Below are 23,349 nucleotides of genomic sequence, written 5' to 3'. Positions count from 1 at the left end.
AAGGGGGGGGGGTCCAGCTTTGTAACAGGTAAATATGGGATATTCACTTACCTGTCCTGAGCCTGTTTTCTGCTATGTAAAAGAGAACTAGAGTGGATATTCTCTAAGGATATTTTCAGTGCATATGCTGTATGATTACAAATGTAATAAATTAAAACCCAGGCTATTGAAGTTCTCTGGGTTTTTTTTTGCATACTTAGTCCCAGTATTTCCATAACCAACATAGGACCAGTTCAATTTGACAAATATCTATTGAGTAGCTACTGTATGTCAGTTAAAGTGCTAGACTCTAGAGGTAAGACAGCATCCTGACCCTTTGAGGGAACTACTGATGTTGGAGGATGGAGGGAATGAAAAGTGCCCACTGAAATGAGAAGGTAGATTGAGACCAGAAAACTAGGCAGCTCCATATAATCAATGGCTCAGTTTCTTCTAGGATAACTTACAGGGTGGGATCTGGATCAGCTAGACAGTGATTGGAGGCATTTGCAGCTGTACTCTGCACCGCCGAGGGGGCACTGGGACAGTTTTAAAGTTAACTCAGGGTATGGGGGTACGTGCTAGGAAATTGGAAGTGCATTCCTAAGTCAAGATGTATGAATGTGTAACTAGTCTTGTGGGTGCTGAGAGTATGTCAGTGAAGTTCTTCATCATTGTTTGGGGACTAACAGAGCATACAGGCCACTTGGTCGTAATGTTTATTAAACAGTATCTATTAACTATAAAGCCCTTGACAACAGAGAAGTGATTTACCTCACGCTACAGTCCTAGGTAGGGTCAGTGGAAGGACAGGAGGAACTGTACGGGTCCTAGATGGTGTCAGTTGTGCTAACAGCCATACAACTAATTATTCTGGAAGGCCCTTCTGGGTTAGCTTGATAAATTTGAACATGGTGGGACATCTTATCAAATCTAACTTGTTAAATCATGTGGTCCAACTGGATTGTGAACCACGAACACCAGGCATTTTAAAATAACAGTGAAGTCTATTAATGGGTGTAGTTGGCAAGAAGAAAGTGTCACCTCCTACAGGTCATCACGGTCCAAGGCATTCTCCCACGGGATGGATGTGACTGGCAGTGCTGTGTTGTTAATGACCCCAGTGACACCGTGATGCGCTCCTGTTGGGTCCGTGGGGAAGTCATGTTGGAGTTACCTTCTGACCTGGGAAACACTGTTATCCCTCTGCAGCCCCTCACTCCCAGCACATGAGAGCAGGTCTTGCTTCCTTTGGCCTGTCACCCTCCAGGAGGTGAGATGAGAAGCAGGCGAAACTTTTTTCTCTGGCTCATACTGCTAAGGCCTATGCAGAGAAGCCCAGGGTTTACTCATTAACTAGGCTGCATTCTGAGTACTGAGCTTGGGTGATTTGGGGGAATTGGGGAGTGTCATTAATTGATGACTCAGATTGGGATACATTGAAAAGTGATGATTATATGATTGGGGGCCCATTTCTTCATCTCTCCTGAGCTTGGCATCCCCATTTGTAAAACAAGGGGTTTGACTATGGCACGTGAAAGTTTCGTCCAACTCTATGATTCTGTGTCCAGAAGGATGACCCTTGAGTCATTGTCAGAGTCTCATGTTTGACAACAACCTGAGTTTCATCCTGTTTAGAGCACTCTGCCCCTCTAAGACAGGGAAAATACTCTGTGCATTTCATAAGGAATTTTCTCAAATATGGGTTGAAATCAGGAGGATTTTTATTTCTTAAATAGTAAGTCAGCTTCACCAGAGCCCTGTTGTTCTTTTGGCATTTGTGCCTACTTTGAGACTTGAGTCTTTAATGAGTTCCTGGGCTTCCAAAGGCGAGAGAACAGACTCAGAAGCAGATAGTACCTTTACACATCTCTAAAGAAAACAATTTGGAGTTCTGGAATTCATTGTAATGAATCTGATGTCAAAGAGGGAGTGGTAGCTTGGTATCTGTGTAGTTATGACCATGAAGATAAAACTGCATGGGTTGTGAGAGTGCCAGCTATCCTGAGATAAGGATGGGACCATGGGAATTGGGGTTGGAGGAACCACACTTGCTCTTCTTCCCTTTCTGTGTAGAGAAATGTGGTTTGTCTTGTACCTCTAGGCAGCTCTGGGATGCGGGTGGGAAGGGTGTAGGGAGAAGAGTGCAGAACACAAGGTGCACATTCAGAAGGGGCGACATTAAGGGTAGCCATACCGGGCATCTCGCGGTGGGATGGCTGAGGGAGTGCGTTAGGTGTTTCCTCCCCTCCAGGTCTTGAGCAAAGGTTTGTGTCCAACTTGAAAGCTAACACATGTTGGTTCATTTGGGGAAATGATTTCAGACTGCAGAATAAATTCTAGCGCTTGTCACATTTTTGTGTGTCTGTAGTAACTGAGTCACTTGTACCAGTCAAGGGGGTGTAAACTCTAAGGGTGTTCTGGGTAGACAGCCTTTTCTGTGATTTTTTTTTTTTTTTGGTTAATGTTTGGTATCTGCATTACAGTCTGGTTGCTGGCCTGGAGTGAGAAAACGTTTTGCTAACTAAAAGCGATGTTGTTAAGAACATATTATAATGTTACACACTACTGATTGTTCTGTTTGTCAGAGAGCAGATTACTCGGTCATTCTATATGTTTGTTTTTTCTCTGAGATAAGATTTATTGTCGTCATTTACCTCCCTTGCAGTGTATAAGATACAGTTGATTTTTGAATGTCTGGCTATGTATAACCTCTTAACTATGAAAGCCTGTTAAGATCCTGGGCCGTTTAGATTTAGATTAGGTCTCACTCACCTCTAACCTATGTATAGATTTCCCTTTCAGTCCATTTCAGAGAATTTCAACTAATATCAGTGTAGGGTAAGTGAATCAACAGAAATATTGAGTTGCTGCAAACTCACATTTTTAATCCTGGAAAGAAATGATTTAGGATGATCAATAGTTTTTTAGTTTACTTAGGTATCTATGCCTCTTGCATGAATAGTCAGGAATTGATAACAGAACTGTTTGACAGCAGCCAACCCCAAGGTTAAGAGTGTGTGTGTGTGTATGTGCGTATGTGTATATGTGTGTGTGTGTGTGCGTGTGTGTGTGTGTGTTGGCGGTGGTGGTAGGGGAGTGTGGCCTTTCCTGTTCAGACGTGTGAGTTCTCACTGGGTTGCGCCAGGCTTTCTGCTCCTTGTTTAGATTCGTGATGGGTGTGGGGTTGGCTCTGAGCTAGCCCAGGTGCATTCTGTTAGGCTCCCTCTGTATGATCGCCCCATCCCTTGTAGGCCACCCTGGCCTGAACTCACAGCTGAGAGCAGAGCTTGGCAGGAGTCGGGGGCTGTGTCTTCACTGGAAATTGAGGGTTGAAGTCGCTGCCTGGCCTGAGTATAGTATTGCCATTCCCCTTTGGACTGGTCTGTATTGTTCTTTATGTCTCAAAAGATGTGTGCCCCGCGGAGTCCGTGACATCAGCTACCTCTGGCCTCATGGCTTTCCCATCCTACTGCCGTGCTGCCCTCTACCCACCTCATCTTGGCCCAGAGGGGTTCTCTGGGTGGGTCCTTTGGGCCTGTGGTCCTGATGCTTCTCAGCAGCTCTGGCTTGATCACTGACTCTTAGGGTGAACCTGGGCTTTGCGTCTCAAATCCCTGTCCCTCCACCCCACTTCTGATCTGAGTGGCTTTCCTTTGTTCCAGAGGATCTTGAGCTGCCTTGGGGACTCTGGCCCAAGCCAGAGTTCAAGTGCCGTGGGAGTTTGTGTATTCTGGAGCTATTCTGGGGATAGTGTGGGAATTATGTTTGGATTTAGGATCAGTTTGTGATCCAGGACTTCCAAGAGAAGGTAGATGCTCCTAGAGTATCCCTCTTTAAAACTTTGTAATTATTCTTTTCCCAACATCCCAATTCTCTCTTTAATTGTAAGCGGCTTCAGATCCTTTTTGTTTTAAATGGGGCTAGCTAGAAATAATACATGAATAGAGTAAAAGTTTGATGCCCCTCTGTGAGTATCCATCCGCGGTAGGAGGATGGGTTGATGTCTGAAGGGCATTAAGCACCAGCAACCTGTGGTTCTGACATTCTGGCTGACTTAGCTGATGTCTACAAGCACTTCCCCTACCTCCACAGAAGTATGTTTTGCAAATACAAGGTGTTATTATTTTGGCAGCAAATAATGTAAGTCAATACTCCTGAGTTTATATAGAGCTCTGAAAAGAAACCAACGGGAGAGAAGAAACCAACAATTGTGGTCTGAAAACAAGTACCTATCCTTGTTTTGCTGGAGGCCCTTACTTTATGTGGGCTTAGAAAGGGGGCAGGTTTTTACCAACAGGAAACCAGTAGCCTCTTCACTGCCAAGCAACCAGATACTTGGGTTATTTCTTACCAAATATTTTGGCATTTCTTTTTAATTTTGAAATTAAATACATGATTATTACAAATATGAATCAAACGACTTATTTATGTTGAAGTTGGCTCCACACGGTCACTGGTCCTGACCCTGGCTCATAGCCCCTTAGATCCAAAGCCTACAAAGATGATTTAGCGCCCAAATAAGAATTCCTAATAGAGAGGAATTTGGCCCAGTTATTTTCTAGCTCAGGTCACAAGTCGGGTGTTGGCTGAGTCCCTCTTGGATGAAGGACTTGCCTCTGGATCAGTCTGCTGGGCCTTGGTTTGGGGTGGGATTGCCCTAATGGGGTTATGGACAGGATAGGCAGTAACTCGTTTCTAATATAAACATCTATGATTAGTTCTGTAATATAAGTTCCTAGATGTGAAGCTATTGAGTCAAAGGTATGGACCATTTGAAGGTTTTTTTCCCTCCCCAATATGTTTTACTAGTATCCTTCCAGAGACATACACTTTGCACTTCAGCTAGGCATGCAAGGGATTGCCCTCTTGTAGACCTCCTTATCTCAAGTCTAGATACTATAATTTAAAGGGAAACAAAACAAAATCTTTACCTCCTAAGATAAAATTGTGTTAATTTTTAAAATATCCTTTATCAAACTAATAGTGATTTTTAATTTGCACTTTTACTAGTGAGTTGTATTTTTCCATGCATTTATTTATAGGGTGATTATCATATTTTAAACTCTTTACATTACCTTTTGTTTCTGTCACATTTCTTTTTAACATCTGTTAAAAGATAAACTGAGGCACATTAAAAACTTGAAGAGATTATTTGAGCGCTTACTGATTTGAATTGGGCAGCACCAAACCAGAAGTGGTTAGGAGCGATCCACCAACAGGGACTAGGGGGAAGGCTTTTATAGAAAAGAGGCAGAAGCAAAACAAGGAAATGATTTGATTGGCTATAGTTTAAGTGGTTGCATTGTTTTTTGGAAAACCTGGTTGACTGATTATGATCAGCTGACCTTAGGTTTTGATTTTGAAGCATTTCAGGCTTAGGTTTCCTTATGGAGGCTGCTCAGGCATTTAAGCCACCTCAGTCTAATGGCTCCCTTGTTTAATTAATTTAACACTTCCCTTTCCAGCCATTAAAACAAAGAGTAAGTGCAAGAATAAGAAAAATGATTTGGATTAGAGTTTGGAAAATTATCTAAAGTAATTATATATGTGTCCATGTCAGTAGCTAGTCTTTTCCTGGGAACATAAATTCCTAGAATTGAAGATTCGAGTAGTGAAAACAAGGTTACCAGGTCCTGCCCATAATTGGCTCAAGATCATGGTTCACTTTTCTTTCCAGATCCTGTCTCTAAACGGACATGATAGAAACACATGCAAATCATGACAGGGCTGGGGTGAGGATTTTGAAAGGCAGGCGAAGAGCTGTGCAAGACTGGAAAGGAACTTAGATGTTGCTAGTGTTCAGAAAAGAAAGAAGAGCACAACGTGCTCTAATGCAAAAAGCATCCTGTACTGAGATGATTTGCAAATGACAAGTTCCTATTACAGTTTGCAGAAGCAATCAATTTTGTGACAACACTTAACTCCCCCCGTCTGACCCCCACCCCCTGCCATCTTGATCTTTTCCAGATGAGGAAAGCAAGGCCACGCAGGCCAAGTAACTTAAGGACATACGTATCTGTTCACATGTCTCCATCCTCAGGATGAACTACCTAAGTACCTACTACGTGTCAAACACCAAGCTAGGCACTGTGGATCAGAAATATTTTGCAAGGACCTTTCATGCAAAACCATCATGAGGATGTTTGTGATTTAGAACCATTATACTAAAAGATGCTGTTACTTTTCTCCTGTCAAGTTCTTTATAATTTATATGTTAAGATTAGTCAGAAACAAAAATACAGACTCCATACTATTGCTCTAATTGGACCTCAAACTCATTTAGTAGTAACAGAGCCCCTAGAAGTTATGACATTCTTTCTGTGACACTCCAGAATGTTGGGGGTGGGGTGAAGCTTCAAATAACTAATTATGTAATCTTATATTAAATCAGATTGCTTATATAACAGAGGCTGGTGTAGACATGCTATACAGCAAGTACCTAAGGTTAAAAAAGGTAAGTACATCTTGAACAATCTTGTTAACTTTTCCCCTCTGCTAGCCGGCAAGGGATCTTCATGATCTGATTTCGGGTAGCAGAATACCTCTCTTCAAGACACAGAGTATCACTGTTCCCTGGGAACAGTGTTTGACAATCCCTAATTTAATCCACAGGAGACTTTAAAAAAAAAAATTGGTAGAAAATTTGTACACGATAGTCTAGTTTTTCTGACTATATTCCCCCCCACTCTGGCCCTTCTCCTAGTCTCCATCTCCCAATACTAGATTGACCTGCTTCTTAAGAAATATGTTGGTGATCTTAAAAGACTACCAAAATTTGGGAAGTTCTTTTAGCTTAAAGATTGCCAGAATTTGGGGGAAGTTCTTTTATCGTAGAAAAGTACTGATAATCTCACTGTTTGCTTAACCTTATACAATTACTTATAATGTGTCCTACTTTTAAACAAACCGATTCTTTATCTAAATTATATAATTAACTATAACTTTAACATCAGCCTACTTCAGTTTTCTCTTGTGGCTTGGCAAAGAACCTGCTTGTATTGAGTTGAATGAGCTTAGATTTTCACTTGGTGATACTTTGTTTTTAATCAATCAGTTCTTAACCTTCTTAAGGACCCTCCCCACTCCCCATCCTGGTGTTGATTATGTTGATTACTTGGGCACTGCTCTTGGTACCATGTGGGAGTGGGTGTGACCCAGCTCTCTGATCCATCATGTCACTCTGACCAATCCTGATTGACCCTCATCCCCTGACACGAAGCCTGCCAGTGGCCAAACTGGTGGAGAAGGCTTAAACTTGGTTCAAAGGATGGTGTCTTTGTTGAAGCTTTGTTTACCAGAACCTCAGCAAGTTCAGGGAGCAAAAGCATAGGTGAGTTTCTAAGCAGCAAAATGTATTCCTTCTAAAGAGCAACATAAAGCATCTAAAAACCTGCACTTTAGAACTTTCCTGATGCTCTTTTGCAACTGAAAGCGTTTGAAGAAATGGACTGTTTCTTTCCACAAAGACTTAACTGATGCCAGTCTGTTCCGTAAAGAAAGTTTTTCTTAACTACCTGACTAGTACATCTTTTGCCTGGAGTGGTGGCAGAAACCTTTTACTGAATGTTCAGAGCGCTTAGGAGTTTCTTAGCACGTTTGTCACCTGGTTAGTTTGGTGTCTGAGATCTGCCCAATGCCTCAGACAGTTGTGCCAGTTCCTCCAAGGGCTGTAGCTTCTCAGCACTAGCCTGCATTTTGATGATAACGTGGAGTACCATTTGTTTTGTTCCAATATGGAGAAATTCAGAGAATTATAAGTTACTATTCATCAGATAGTTGCATGGGCCAGCTCTTTGCATGCATACAATTACAACCATCAGTGTGCACTTAACTAAAACAGTGGGTAGAAGTTACCCTCTGCTGCTTCAGTGGTTGTCAGTGTTGACAGGCTGTTGGAATTGCACGAGTAGCTTTAAAAAAGGCCGGTGGCCAGATTCACCTGCAGAGACTCTGACTTGATCAGTGTTCTGTGTAGGTGAGACATTGGAGGGGGGTGGGGTGGTTAAATGTTCCCCCAGGTGATTCTAATGTGCAGACAAGCTTGAGAACCACTGCTTTAGAGTTGATTATATTCTTAACTGGGGTCACTCTGGGTTTACCTTATTATGTTACAGGTGTTCTTAACCAGGAAAGTGTAGTAGACACCAAGGGACATGATAAAAATCTCCTTGTTGGAATTCCTGTCCCTGGAGATTCTGAATCAGTGGGTCTGAGGTATTTAGGAAAATCTTCCCAGGTGATCCTGAGACCATCCCTTTTAAGAGCCACAGTCTTAAGTATAAAATTTAAAAATTTTAGAAACATATTAGGGTGCACATAAGATGCCATAGAAATTTCAACCGTAAAGTTTATCAGAGGTCTGTCTCAGTTTTGTTTTGCCGTCTCTGGGTGCTGCAGTGAAAACATCACAGACTTGTATTGACCAGTGTTAATAGTCCATTATTTTGGAGTTTGGCTTTTCCTTAGTGTGGTTATGTATGTGGAAAAGCATCCTCAGCAAAGCATGGGTTAATTAAGTGAAAATACTTAAATGTCTGTCAGAAGCCTATAGATGTTTATCTTTTTTACTTCAGTTCAGAGCATGCTTAAGAGTCTTTTGGGCCACCTTAGAACCTCTGAAGTATGTGTTTTGTCATAAAAAGTGCGAGGCACTAATTAAAGCCTTACATCATTGTTTGCTCTTCTCCTTTTCTTGCCTAAATTGGGAGGGGGTTTTAAGTGAATCGCTTCCTAGGCTTCTGTGCAAATTGGCGGTGTTACGTTTCACGTTTCTTTAGCCTTCTCAAGCTGTGGTCAATAATTTGGAAAAAAGAATGATTTGACTTAATATAGCCTTTCATTGGAACCATCTTTGAAGGTAGATTACAAAGTATAGTAAAACTAAACCACTTCCAACACTGACAAAGTTAGACCTTGTCTTTTATAATTTGTTTCATTTCAGAGAGTGAACTGTGTTTCAGCTAGGCTGGAATCGTGGCCCCAGTGACCTTTGGTGTGCCCACTTGTAATTCTGGAGCTCTCCAGAGCAAGCTTGGTCTTGGACCCTAGCAGAGGGACGTCCAGTCCGCCCCACAGCCAGTGCGGCTGTCTCCCCAGTACCTCTGGACCTGGTCCCTCAGTAACCCCAGCCAGCTCTCCATCTGAGATCTTTTGGGACCTTCTGTACCACCCATGTCCCTCTATTGCTCCCCCTTCCACCGTCATTTCTCTCCCCAAGATCCCCAGGGTCACAAGCCCTCTTCTGCTTAGGGACCTTCATGTCTCCTCCTCAGAAGTCACTGGACCTTGTTCTTTCCACTTCAGAGACCGCAAAATCAGGCGTTTACTTACTTGAATCAAACTTGTTTCTCATCCTGATGGTGATTTCGAAAAGCTGATCTCTTCTCTGTTGTCCGGTGTTTTTTAGCCCCACCCACACCTGCTGCTTCTGTTTTTCTGATCAGCTAGGAACCCCCATGGCCAGTCATCAGATATATTTTCACAGGTCCAGTCCCCAGTCCTGGCCACTCCAGCTCTGTTTTGCTCCTGGCAGACTGCCAAGTGCCGCTTGCCAGAAACCACGGGCTGGCTCTGATATAGACTGATGATCTAGAAGCTCCGCTGGGCGCTCTGTAGCCCCTAGGCAAGGAGGGCCTGCCTTCTTTCCCCTGAAGCTGTTAAAGATCTTTTCTTATTATCTGTGAACTTCAACCACATTCCTTCCTCCTTTATGCTCTGGAAGCAAGCGGCCTCACAAACTCCTTCACCTGAGAAACTAGAGACAGGAATCCTTCCTTCCGTTTTCCTCTCCTCCAAATATTCCTGTATATTGTTGCCTATCTCTCCCCTTCACCACTCCCTTCCCTGGCTGATTGGCTAACTGTGCTCTTCCAGTTCCCCCTTGAACTTTTTTCTCTGTTATCTTCATATCCTCATATCTTTCCTGAGTCTTATCTATTGACTGCAGTCTCTCCTATTCTAAAATACTGTTCCCTGCTATTTCTCTGCATTGCCCACCTAACTCTTTCAGCCTTTTACTGAAAGACTTCTGAGAGATTAGTCCATTGAGGGTTCTACTTCTACTTCTCCTTTAGCCAATCGCAACTGGACCATGGCTTTCCCACCCCTGTCCAGCTAATCTTTTATGTGTCCACTTCTTTTCAGCCCCTATTCTTTTTGCCAGCATTTAACACTGTTGAGCACCTCTCCTTTGGCTTCCACAGTACAACTGTCCTCATTTTCCTCCTAATTCTTAGATTGCGTTTTCTCTGTCTCCTCCGCTGGTTGCTTTTCTGTCACTCATTCTTTTTTTAAAAAAATTAATTTATTTATTTTTGGCTGCATTGCGTCTTCGTTACGGTGCGCGGGCTTCTCATTGCAGTGGCTTCTCTTGTTGGGGAGCACGGGCTCTAGGCGTGCGGGCTTCGGTAGTTGTAGCATGTAGGCTCAGAGGTTGTGGCTTGCGGGCTCTAGAGCGCAGGCTCAGTAATTGTGGCGCATGGGCTTAGTTCCTCCACAGCATGTGGGATCTTCCTGAACCAGGGATAGAACCCATGTCACCTGCATTGGCAGGTGGATTCTTAACCACTGCACCACCAGGGAAGCCCTGTCACTTATTCTTTAAGTATAACCAGTCCTCCAGTGTTCCGTGCTTGGCCTTTTTCTCTTGTCATCCTGACTTGGGGTGTGATTTCATCTAATCCCATGACTTATTTCCTTTGAACAGTCATTAAGTTCAACATATACCCAACCAGTACCAGGTACTCAGGATTCAGAAATGAACAAGGCAAACTCACTGCCTTTGAGAAGTTCCACAGATATTTACAGCGCACGCAGTATGTGCCAAACACTGCTGTAATGAGTCGCACGTGATCCCTGGCTTCATGGAGCTTACATTCTAGTGGGGGAAACCCACAAGTAGCAAGTAAACAAGTAAATGCAGGAATATCAGATAGTGATAAAAGCGCTGATGATTATAAAGCAGTGTGAAAAAGAGTGTGTAGGGTGGGGGTCATCAGAGAAATTCTACAGTAAGAGCCGGAAGAAGATGCAGGAGTAAACCAAGCAACAATAGAGGAGGCAAATTAGTCAATCTCTGTCTCAGTTTCCTTGTCTATAAAATGGAGAAAATAACACACCTACCTCCATAAGGGTGTTTTGAGTAGTAGAAGAGGTAGTACTATTCGTGTGAAGTACTTCATACAGTGTCTGCCTTGTCCTCTGTCTCTCTCTCTCTCTCTCTCTCTGTCTCTCTCTCTCTCTCTCTCTCTGTCTCTCTCTCTCTCACACACACACACACACACACACTATATTTGTATGTCTTCCACTTCTCGAACTCGGCAGGGCCAATGATTCCTTCCTCCTTTATGCTCTGGAAGCAAGCGGCCTCACAAACTCCTTCACCTGAGAAACTAGAGACAGGAATCCTTCCTTCCGTTTTCCTCTCCTCCAAATATTCCTGTATATTGTTGCCTATCTCTCCCCTTCACCACTCCCTTCCCTGGCTGATTGGCTAACTGTGCTCTTCCAGTTCCCCCTTGAACTTTTTTCTCTGTTATCTTCATATCCTCATATCTTTCCTGAGTCTTATCTATTGACTGCAGTCTCTCCTATTCTAAAATACTGTTCCCTGCTATTTCTCTGCATTGCCCACCTAACTCTTTCAGCCTTTTACTGAAAGACTTCTGAGAGATTAGTCCATTGAGGGTTCTACTTCTACTTCTCCTTTAGCCAATCGCAACTGGACCATGGCTTTCCCACCCCTGTCCAGCTAATCTTTTATGTGTCCACTTCTTTTCAGCCCCTATTCTTTTTGCCAGCATTTAACACTGTTGAGCACCTCTCCTTTGGCTTCCACAGTACAACTGTCCTCATTTTCCTCCTAATTCTTAGATTGCGTTTTCTCTGTCTCCTCCGCTGGTTGCTTTTCTGTCACTCATTCTTTTTTTAAAAAAATTAATTTATTTATTTTTGGCTGCATTGCGTCTTCGTTACGGTGCGCGGGCTTCTCATTGCAGTGGCTTCTCTTGTTGGGGAGCACGGGCTCTAGGCGTGCGGGCTTCGGTAGTTGTAGCATGTAGGCTCAGAGGTTGTGGCTTGCGGGCTCTAGAGCGCAGGCTCAGTAATTGTGGCGCATGGGCTTAGTTCCTCCACAGCATGTGGGATCTTCCTGAACCAGGGATAGAACCCATGTCACCTGCATTGGCAGGTGGATTCTTAACCACTGCACCACCAGGGAAGCCCTGTCACTTATTCTTTAAGTATAACCAGTCCTCCAGTGTTCCGTGCTTGGCCTTTTTCTCTTGTCATCCTGACTTGGGGTGTGATTTCATCTAATCCCATGACTTATTTCCTTTGAACAGTCATTAAGTTCAACATATACCCAACCAGTACCAGGTACTCAGGATTCAGAAATGAACAAGGCAAACTCACTGCCTTTGAGAAGTTCCACAGATATTTACAGCGCACGCAGTATGTGCCAAACACTGCTGTAATGAGTCGCACGTGATCCCTGGCTTCATGGAGCTTACATTCTAGTGGGGGAAACCCACAAGTAGCAAGTAAACAAGTAAATGCAGGAATATCAGATAGTGATAAAAGCGCTGATGATTATAAAGCAGTGTGAAAAAGAGTGTGTAGGGTGGGGGTCATCAGAGAAATTCTACAGTAAGAGCCGGAAGAAGATGCAGGAGTAAACCAAGCAACAATAGAGGAGGCAAATTAGTCAATCTCTGTCTCAGTTTCCTTGTCTATAAAATGGAGAAAATAACACACCTACCTCCATAAGGGTGTTTTGAGTAGTAGAAGAGGTAGTACTATTCGTGTGAAGTACTTCATACAGTGTCTGCCTTGTCCTCTGTCTCTCTCTCTCTCTCTCTCTCTGTCTCTCTCTCTCTCTCTCTCTCTGTCTCTCTCTCTCTCACACACACACACACACACACACTATATCTGTATGTCTTCCACTTCTCGAACTCGGCAGGGCCAATGAGCATCTTGTAACAATTAAGACTAGAAAAGATAGACCAGGAATTTGACTTTTAAGAATGGATAAGAAATGAGAGTAATTATAGGCGTTGATTTGAAGGAAGAATTGGTAGTTTTTTGGATGTGTTCTAAAAGGATTGTTTTAAAATTTTTGAAATGAGGCATTTAAGTATCTTTCTTGAAGCGGGGTTAATAATCTTCATGTCTTATATACCCCAAAATGAATGAGGTTAATGTTTAGGATATAAGTAATATACATGTTGATCTTTCTTCTTAAATGGAGGGTTCAAGCAGTTCTGGCAATTAGACCTGATGCATAAACTTTCTTGGGTGGCTTCCATTTACTCCTCCTCAAGGTTCCCACCACCTCTCTCATGGAATTAAGGCTTGTGTTTTGTCTTTCCTAGGGTGGAAACACTTCAAAATTAAAAGCTTTTTTCCTTTTTTTAAAAAAATCTGTATTATCTTCCACATTTCCCACTAGATCTAAGACAAGCTAGTTTTAGTTTGGCCATTTTTTTTTCTTGACCTGGAGCGAGCCTTACTTACAACATTTCATTTTTAGTAATTCACAATGTCCTGAGAAGTAATTGTACAGCTAGAATCTGGACCATGGGTCAAGGAGGGAAGATTTTCACCTGGACTTTGCGACTAGCAAGTTACACGGCACTCAGGACCATTTTTTGTGTGTGTGTGTGTGTGTGTGTGTGTGTGGTACGCGGGCCTCTCACTGTTGTGGCCTCTCCGGTTGCGGAGCACAGGCTCCGGACGCGTAGGCTCAGCGGCCATGGCTCACGGGCCCAGCCGCTCCGCGGCATGTGGGATCTTCCCGGACCGGGGCACGAACCCGTGTCCCCTGCATTGGCAGGCGGACTCTCAACCACTGCGCCACCAGGGAAGCCCAGGACCACTTTTTTTGACCTGCAGTTTCTTATCCGTGTAATGAACAGATGAATGAGGATCTGAATGATCTGTATGGGCTTGTGCTAACAGTCTGTGACGTTTATAACTAGAAAATGTTTAAGTTTTCATGAGCATTCTTGGCAAACAGGTCAGTGAGGTTGATTGTCCCAAAGTGGCTGGGCATGCCCTCTTACAATTCTTTATTAATTTGTTACCAGTGGGCATTGCTTGAACCTTGGTAATGGGAAACTGTTGAGTACCAGGTAGGATATCATCTGTAGGGTTTTCAAATGAGCAAGTAAAACTTCTGAGAAATGTGGTGTGTATGCTTAGTATTAGGAAATGTTGAATGAGTAGATTGGCAGAGTGTGAAGTGCTGAAAAGCAGAGGCGCCAGGGTTTGTTTTTGTTTTTTTTTCCCAAGACAGTTCTTAATCCTATAAACTCTAGTTTCATTCTACTGTGGTTGTCATCGGAGTTCACTTCTCACAATTTTTCAGTGTATCCTAAATATCAGGACTGCAAGAAGGGATGAATGAGAGATGGTTTCCAGGAGCAACAGACACATAAGTAATTTCAGGATATTGTAATAAATGCTAAAATAGAAGTATGGGCAGGGTAGGGGGGGCGTGGTGATGTTGGGAGAGGGGGAGATGGACATTGAGGCCTGAGGTTCAGAAAAGTTTGCTTGGAGATGCTGATGGAGCTGAGGTATGAAATGTATTCAGAGGCTGCCTGGTAAAAACCATTGGAAAGCTCGTTCCCCTGAGACGACTCGCGTAAGCAGAGGCACAGTCTGCTGTGTGCAGGGAACTATGGGCAATTTGGTATTACTCAATGTGAAGTGCACGGCAGGAAGTATCTATCCAAAGAGGGCTGCGGGGAGAGACCAGCCTGGAGAAGAGTGTCGTAGCTAAGAGCACTGACTCTGGAATTAGACTTCCTAGGTTCAATTCTCACCTACTTTCGCAAGTTATCTAATAACTTTCCCAAGTTACTTAACTTCCCTGTTCCGTGGTTCCTTCATTCATACAATGGGGATAATAATAACATCTACCTCATAGAATCATTGTCAGCCTTAATATACATCATGTGTTTTGAATAGTCCCTGACAATAAGCACTACATATGTGTCACTAAGGTTGTCATTACTTGGGAGGTATTGGGGTCTGTTCAGTGGTTTCACTGCCTCCTCTAAACGCATCAGTCATTTTGCATTTTAGCCAGATTGGGGTGGGGGGAGGTTGGCTGTAGGGTAGGGCTAAGTTTGGAGGCAGGGAGATCTCTAGGAGGTACTTCGGCAGTCTGGGTGTGAGATGGAGAGGACTTTTTGTACTAGGGCCTACGTGGCAGGGATTAAGCAAACCGAGTCAAGAAATTTGTAAGAGGTAAAAATGATAAGAAGTTGTGTTGAGGGCTTCCCTGGTGGCGCAGTGGTTGACAGTCCGCCTGCCGATGCAGGGGACACGGGTTCGTGCCCCGGTCTGGGAAGATCCCACATGCCACGGAGCGGCTGGGCCCGTGAGCCATGGCCGCTGAGCCTGCGCATCTGGAGCCTGTGCTCCTCAACGGGAGAGGCCACAACAGTGAGAGGCCTGCTTACTGCAAAAAAAAAACAAACAGACCCAACAAACAAACAAAAACAAACAAACAAAAAAGCAAAAGTATAAAAATGTTAGAAGACCCTATAGGAATTGAAAAAAAAAAAAAAAAAAAAAAAAGTTGTGTTGAGATGAGAGTGTTAAGCAGGATTCCCTGACTCTGGCTCAGTAACTTGGATGTGTGGTGCTGTGAACTGAAATGTAGAATACAGGAGGAAAAACGGGTTTGGGAAGGTTAATTGTGGACATGTTGATTTTGAGGCGTCTATGGAACGTCCATGTAGATATGTACAGTGGACAATTTGCAGTGAGAATTGGAAGCCTGGGGAAGAGGTCAGGGCTAGATCAAGAGATTTGGGAGTGGGAGCTTAAAGGTCATTTTTAAATGCAGGAGGTGGAAGAGGTCGGTAGAGGGAGTGTGTAGATGAGAAGAGACTCAGAGAAGACCTTGGGACCAGTAATGGCTGGGGAGGAGGAGATCATCAAGGAGATGGGGAAGGACTGGCCAATGAAATAGGAGATGGAAGAGAGTAACAGCTTGGGAGAAACAGAGATTTGTTTTAGAAACAGTGAATAGTCTTCAGTGCGCAGATGCCAAACGTCCAGTAAGAAAACGGGTGAAAATTTTCAGGCCGTTGAGGTTGGCAATGTAGAGATGGATCTTAAACCATCTTTTCCTGTAGGGTTCCTAGAGAACCTCCATTTTTGATGGTGTAACCATAGGGGTAAATTACTTCCTTACCATCAGCTCTGTGTTCCCTTTCTTGTTCCCATCTTTTTTGCCAAATGTGCCCAGGTGCTTCAGGGGCCCTCTACCAAAGCCAGGAGTCTTGTCTTCTATCCTGTAAAGCCCCATCATCTTTATCTTTTCTCTTTCATATTCACGAACTCTCATGCCCCAATTATGGCAGTTCTGCTATTGTTAGGTTTTCCTTCTATTTCATTTTACTTTGTTTTGTCTCTGATTTGAGATCTTCATTTTCCTGACTGCCCAACCTGACAAACATTTGAATCATGTTGATATTGGGTAAAAATGTTACATTCACACCCCAAATATGCTACGACTGTGATAATTATTTCTCGTATAGTCTCAAGTAGTCCATTTTTCAGATTGTGCAGAGGAATTTATGGCTTAATTTAAAAAAAAATAAGGAAGGACTATTAATGTTTCTCACAATCTGCCTTTGTTTCTAAACATGTTTAGTTTTTTGTTTTTTTTTTTTCCCTTTCCTCCCCTTCTTTGTGTTTTGGAGTTTCAAAGCACAGTTTGGCAGAGGAAATGGGACAGTGACGTTTTGGTTTTTGTTTTGAAGTTTTTGAGTTTAGCAGACTGTGTGTTCATAGGGTGTGAATTGCAGGATGTAGTTCTGGGGTCCTCCCTACCAGCAGACCCCACATCAGGGTTATTCTGGGAAATCTTATCCAGGGCTAGCTATAAAATACAGGGCTGAACTTTGTCAAAAGGCTAAACAGGAAACAGATATAAATAACTATTCAATCTTAATTCAGCCCTAGCTACTTTCTCACACATATTTGATAATGTATTTTTAAAAGCATTTTTCTGAAAAAACAAACCTTTAATTCCTTAATTTCCAAGTCACTTTTAATAGGAAACTCTTTTCACCTTTATGTCTACCCAGTGATACCCTCCCTTTAGCAGGGGGAAAAAATGAACATTTAACAAAATACAAAAGAAATTTTTGAGACCATGAAATCACAGAAATACTTCTCATCTAAATTATTTGTCTTCTAGATTTTGTTCCTTTGTATGGTCTTTGAATGCTGTTGAAGAACTATAAAATTTTAGCAAAGTTAGCAGAGCAGACAGTCTATTTGGTTTGAAACAGCATCTCTCAACCTTTTCTTCATTATTTTCCCCCTCCTCAAGAGCCTTTGTATACTTTTTTTTCCTTAATACCACAGATATTGTATATGAGTTTATGTGCTGTATGTATATCTTTGCTTTGTAGGTCAAAAGAGCAAGATTTTTTTGCTGCCCCCCTCCCCAAGAATCTCTTGCACCCCTTTGGGGGGCAGTATTACCCCATTGAAAATGCATGATTTAAAAGGACAGAGGATACATGTTTAAATACTTAGGTAATTCGGTTATAATCTAAACCAGGTGTAACTTGCTTGAATTACATTTATGAGACCAGTATTACTGAAAAGCTTTCTTTCAGGGATCATCCTCTTCTTTTTCAGATGCACAGCTTTTCCCTAGCTTCAAAGAAGGACTAGAGTTCGATACTAATAGATGACAGGAAGACCTCTATTTTAACTCTGATAATTTATTTTAGGATGATATGAGTAATCTGAGAGTATAAGAGATTGTTTTAGGGCTCAGTATTGGTTTTTTTTCAGCTGTTGACTAGCTTGTATCCGACATTTTCTGTATATAAGCCTAGGCTTGATAGCAGATGCCAAAAGAGTATTTAAGACACGCTCCCTGGTTCCAAAGACCTTGTGACCTTGCTGGACAAGATGAATACAGACAGGGAAATATTATCATAGTTTAATTATCACAGAATTTAAATAGTAGTAGAATAGATAGTACATAATACATTGCCAAATGAGAATTAGTTTAAAAGAGAATTAGTCTAAACAGCTGTGGCTGTTTAGACAAAGGTGAGATGTCTAGACTAGACTGGTCCACGAAGATATTACCCAGGGAGAGAGCTGGGGCTGGAAGGTTATTAATTAGAATCATGTGATTAGGAGAAAGCACCAGGGTGAGCCAAAAAAAGGGCAGGCAGGCCAAAGATATGTATTAGGGAGGAAGCCAGCTTGATTGTTCTGGTGGGCGTGTGTCGGACGGGTGTGGGAGATATGATTGAAGAAATCTAATAGGGACAGATTGACCACAGAGTTTTCTATGTGAATACCTCCATTATCTGCAAAGTTTAATTTTTCCCATGTCATCTAAATATCTTCTTCCATGAAGATGGCTGGAAATTATTCACGTGGTCCCTGATATCTCTTTTTTAGGTCTTCAGCTGGTTTTAGTACCCAAAGGACTTTGTGGTCACTCTGAATCCAAGGATTCAGGTAAAAGAATTTGAGCGTTAGGCTGTATTCAATGGGGCGTCTGATAGTTGAGGAAGATTCTTCAGGCCATAGTGTGCAGGCATGTATAAGTGATAGGGGTGGCAAGAAGACAGAAGCCAGGAGTTCACTGAGAAAAGAGTTGCCAAGTGGGAGGTGATGAGTGCCTGAACTGGGGGACAACATTTTGGATGAGAGAAAAGTTACCTCCTTGGCAATGGTAGCAGGGATAGAGAAAAGGGGGCAGATTCAAAAAACATGTAAAAGTCACCAGCTTTGTTTGTTTATAGGAGGAGGTTGGGGAGGTTAGTTTGGACATGTTGAGTTTGAGGCATCCATGGGATGTCTATGTGGGTGTGTGCATCAGACGGTTTGCTCTGGAAGAGCTTGGAGGAGAGGTTGGGGCTACAGCAGATCTGGGAGTGGCAGCTGAGAGGCCATGGTTAAATGTTGGAAGTGGATGAGCTCACTGGAGGGAGTGTGTAGATGAGAAGAATGTTGGCCAAGGGGAGATTCTGGGACCAGTAATGATATTGGGGGAGGGGAGGCAGGATTGAAAGAACAGGCTGGATACTATTTCTAATTGGATATGGAAGGCAAAGGCTGAGGTTTTAGAGTTAGGTAATTGGTTGAATGATATCATTATTAACTATTAACTTGTGACTCTTAAAACAGGCTGGGTTACTTTGTTCAACATCCATTCAGCCTCTGGGAACTTATATCTTATTGGCCAGCCCCGTGATTTCTAGAATTTCAAGGAAATTCAAGGTGGGTGTCTACTGATCTCTCTAGAAATTTTTGGATAACTGTCTATTTATACCTGTCTCTGGGTTGTAAGATCTGGAGGGTTGGTTTCACATCTCACGCAGCATGTATAAGCAGTGCCCACCTAGTGTGGCATCTGCCTTGTTCGCACTCAGGAAAAATTTGTTTGATATATGAATGAGTGATCGGAGTCAGATGTATCAGAAAATCCAAGAAAATTAAGATTGAGGAAAAGACCTTTGATTTTGAGGATTTGCAGATCATAATGATCTTTAAGAAGCCAGTTTCAGATTAGAGAAAACAAACAAACAATAAGGGGAAGCAGAAGGGTTTGTGGAGTCTATCTGGAGAGAACTATTTTAATTTGACAGAGAAAAAGAACAGGAGTAAGTGAAGGCCATTTTATTAGTTTCAAAACAGTGAGTGTAGATCTTGTACACCTGTTAACTTTGAATGAGTGTAAAAGAAGAAAACTTGGCTCAGGAAATGGCCCCTTAAAGAACCCCTAAACTTTCTAGGACATGCCTGTTGTTTCTGGGACATTGTTATGATTTAAGGGATTAAGGCTCAGAAATCTCTCAATTACCCTTCCCCCAGGGGGGACATTAAAATGAAGAGCTGAAAAGGGAGTGCTGTGCTGACAATCCATTTGACCTAGTTTACATTCCACATGAATTGATACAATATTACCAGAAAGAGTCTCATCCTAGAATTAATAGAACAGTCATGGAAGGACTTCAGAAATCCAGAGCCTCTTTTTTTTTTTATTTTTTTGCGGTACACGGGCCTCTCACTGCTGTGGCCTCTCCCGTTGCGGAGCACAGGCTCCGGATGCGCAAGGCTCAGCGGCCATGGCTCACGGGCCCAGCCGCTCCTTGGCATGTGGGATCCTCCCGGACCGGGGCACGAACCCGTGTCCCCTGCATCGGCAGGCGGACTCTCAACCACTGAGCCACCAGGGAAGCCCCAGAGCCTCTTTTCACAGGGTGTCTGCTCAGGACCCAGGAGGCTCCTTAGAACATACAGCATAGCCAGTCAGTTGCTTCAGCACCTAAGCCCAGATCATCTGGCTTGTGTTCCGTTCTTTTGTCATTACATCACCTTATCTCTTTGAAAAGATTTTAAAATTTAGGATTTTGTTTATTTTAAAAAGTTTCTTTGCTCATTTAATCCGAAGAAAGAATTAAATTTTTTGTCATTTAATTTTTTTCCCTAATTTCAAAAAGGCAAGAGAGGTATGAATATTTCTTTGAGCACGTACTATTCCAGAGAGTTCTTTTACATAATTTCTCCTCAGATTTAGTGACTGCTTGTTATGCATCCTGAATTACTCATTTCTTTTGAATATCATATAACATGCTTAAAGATTTCTTTTAGCGTTTATTTGAGAGAGACTGAGTAAAGGGATAGGACACTCTCTGAAAGGTATATTTATAGAAGGATAGCAGAAGGGAAGATTGAAGTTAATGAAAGGCAGCCTCAAACATAATAACATGTAGGCAGAAGGAAATTCCGCTACTCCCAAATTAAATCTGGGTCCATAAAGAAAATTTATATGGACTCATTAGAGCATTTTCCTTATTCATTTTCGAAGTAGAATGCATTGAAAGTTAATATTGAGATTTATAATAGCATTTACTGAAATTACATTTTTCATTTCAAAATTTTAAATTGTAAAAATACTAAAAGCACCAACAGTGCTATAATTTTTAATTGTGATGGTTCACCTTCTGATGACATTTTTATGGTTGCCTTTTTCTTTGTTGAGTGGAATTAGAGAAATCATGAACAGAGGAAAATGATGGGGAGGGACAGGGCTGGGCGGAGGCAGATAATGTTCACCCTGAACTCGGTTTCCAGAGCCTGATAGGAGGGTTTTTCTATCAAATTCCATCTCTGATTCAAAAGCCCATTACTCTTTTTATAACAGGAAGTGATGGTATTGCTGCTAGTCTAGATTATTTCTTAGATTGACCTTTATTGTGTTTGATTTTGTGATCCCAACTTTAAAAAAAAAAAAACTCTTAGGTGTAGGCAGGAGAGAATTCTTTCCCATGTTTTAGGGAGTGGTATTAAAATACATTTATTTTGTTCAATGGTCCTGTTTCACACTTCCTTACAGATAAAGACCCTTTCTTTCTGGGTGGTTGTGATGTTGAGTTTGGGTGTGCCTTGCTCTAATGATATTTGACATGAGAAAGTTGATAAAAATTTATGAAACTACTTGTGACACAGGACCATGAAGTACGTTAATTTGTCAGTTATTTTTATGCAGCCTGGTCTTGTTTCCCTAACATTCACAGTACAAGTAGGTGGTGTTTTTGTTTTGTAAAATCTTCTGTAAATTATTAGATGGGTGAAATCTAGAGCTTTTCCCTTATAAGGATAATATTTTAGGAAATCCTTATAGAAGAATAAATGTGTATTGCTAAAGGGAACTTCCAATCATTTAATTCTGTTGTCATTTTGTGGAAACTAAGGCCTAGAGAGGGAAGATGACTTGTCCAAGATCTAAGAGTGAGAGATTTGGGCCTAACTTCTCAGCTATCTGCTTTTTGACCATTGGTCAAATTCTGGCCCACATTTGTCCATCCTTACTTCGCACACTGTCAGTTCTTAGCCTGTGTCAAACATGTGGCCCACTGGCCTCTAATGTATTTTGCTTGGCCTACATACTGTTTACAGTTTCTTAAAATTTGTTGTCAACATTTAAGATAAAAGATTTCCACATATAATTTCAGCTTCTGGCTTCTTTTGGAAAACTAGAGAATGGGAAGGCTGATAAAGTTGGGTCCCCGTTCGTGAGTGACTGCTGCCCCCTTTGGATGGAACTCAGACCTTCAGGTGCATCACATGGTTATCAATTACCATTTCTTTGTGCCCCTCATTGTCTGTCTCTGCAAGCATTTGAGTTTGGAACCTTCCTCTAGTCCTAATGAGATTTAGGAAGTTATTTCCCACCTGCCATGGTCTCTGATGTGTATTATATCTTCATTTAAGTTCTTGCCTGCTGATAGAGGCTGTCTCTTATTTTCATATATCTTTCTGTTACCATAGTGGCCCACCCACTCTATTCCCATAGTCTAGAGAGGATGGTAAATGATCAATAAGACTTAGACCATAGAGCAGAGGACCTCAAGTTTTTCTATAATGGGCCAGATAGTAATTATTTTAGTTTTTGTAGGCTCTCTGGTCTCTTGCAGTCATTCAACTCTGCTATTGTACCGTGAAAGCAGCCAAGGCAAAACCAAACAAATGGGCATGGCTATGTGTAGTCCAGTGAAACATTATCAACAAAGACAGCAGACCAGATTTGGCCCAGGGGCTGTAGTGCAGTGACCCCTGGAATTTCAGTATTATTAGAAAGCTCAAACACTTCACTCTCAGTTACCACGTCTGTGTTTTTCTATTTATACTACACATTTATTGTCAGACCTTTTCAGTAGTCCCCGTTTTTTATGAATCTCAACTGCTGCCTAGACTAGCAAAGATTTAATTACAAAACAGTCTCTGTTTAAGAGAAGAATAAGAGGGTGGATAATTTCAGGTTGTCAGCTTGAATATGCTTTATTTATGTTTATTACAGATAACAATTGAGTTGTCCAAGATTACATGTATTCATGACAGTCTAAATCTAGGTTTAGTGGCACATTTTCAGAAGTTCTGTGATGCATATTTTCTCAAAAGATACTACCAGGACAATTTAATGATACTCATCATAGTTTTACAGAAATGAGTTGTCATACAGTCTGTAATGGCCTGCCACCTATTTAATATTTCTGAACCTATCCCTAAGCAGCTAATAATATTCTACTATTGTTAATATTTGGAAACATGCTCTTAAAATAGCTAAATGATTAAACATTTCTTTGCTGCCATGTTTGCAAGAGGATATTTTTTCGTACTGTGAAGGGCACTCACTCTTAAGTTTGTAAGGTTGTGTGCCTCTAGAGATTTGGATCCAGGACTTATTTATATACTAAATATATTGAAAAGGTATATGGGCAAATAGATTTTTCCACCCTTGGGATGGTTATAGTCTTACTTTCATTGGAAAGCTCTGAGGGGAGCGTATTATAATTCTTGGTCGTGGCC

General features: G+C 42.0%; 1 protein-coding gene and 1 pseudogene across 1 annotated transcript in view; one reads left to right on the top strand and one right to left on the bottom strand.

The window, feature by feature from the left end:
* LOC112396583 (3-oxo-5-alpha-steroid 4-dehydrogenase 1-like) overlaps positions 1 to 2,183 on the bottom strand; it is a 27,097-nt pseudogene extending 24,914 nt beyond the window's left edge.
* Positions 1 to 23,349, top strand: part of ARL15 (ARF like GTPase 15) — a 423,298-nt gene that overhangs the window by 47,204 nt on the left and 352,745 nt on the right. The gene's annotated exons all lie outside the window — the stretch shown is intronic.

This window comes from Neophocaena asiaeorientalis, unplaced genomic scaffold (genome assembly GCF_003031525.2).
Source record: "Neophocaena asiaeorientalis asiaeorientalis breed wild unplaced genomic scaffold, Neophocaena_asiaeorientalis_V1.1 scaffold57, whole genome shotgun sequence".
NCBI classification, from domain to species: domain Eukaryota; kingdom Metazoa; phylum Chordata; class Mammalia; order Artiodactyla; family Phocoenidae; genus Neophocaena; species Neophocaena asiaeorientalis.
The sequence above is the reverse complement of the archived record's forward strand: the minus strand, read 5'-3'. Positions and strand labels throughout refer to the sequence as shown.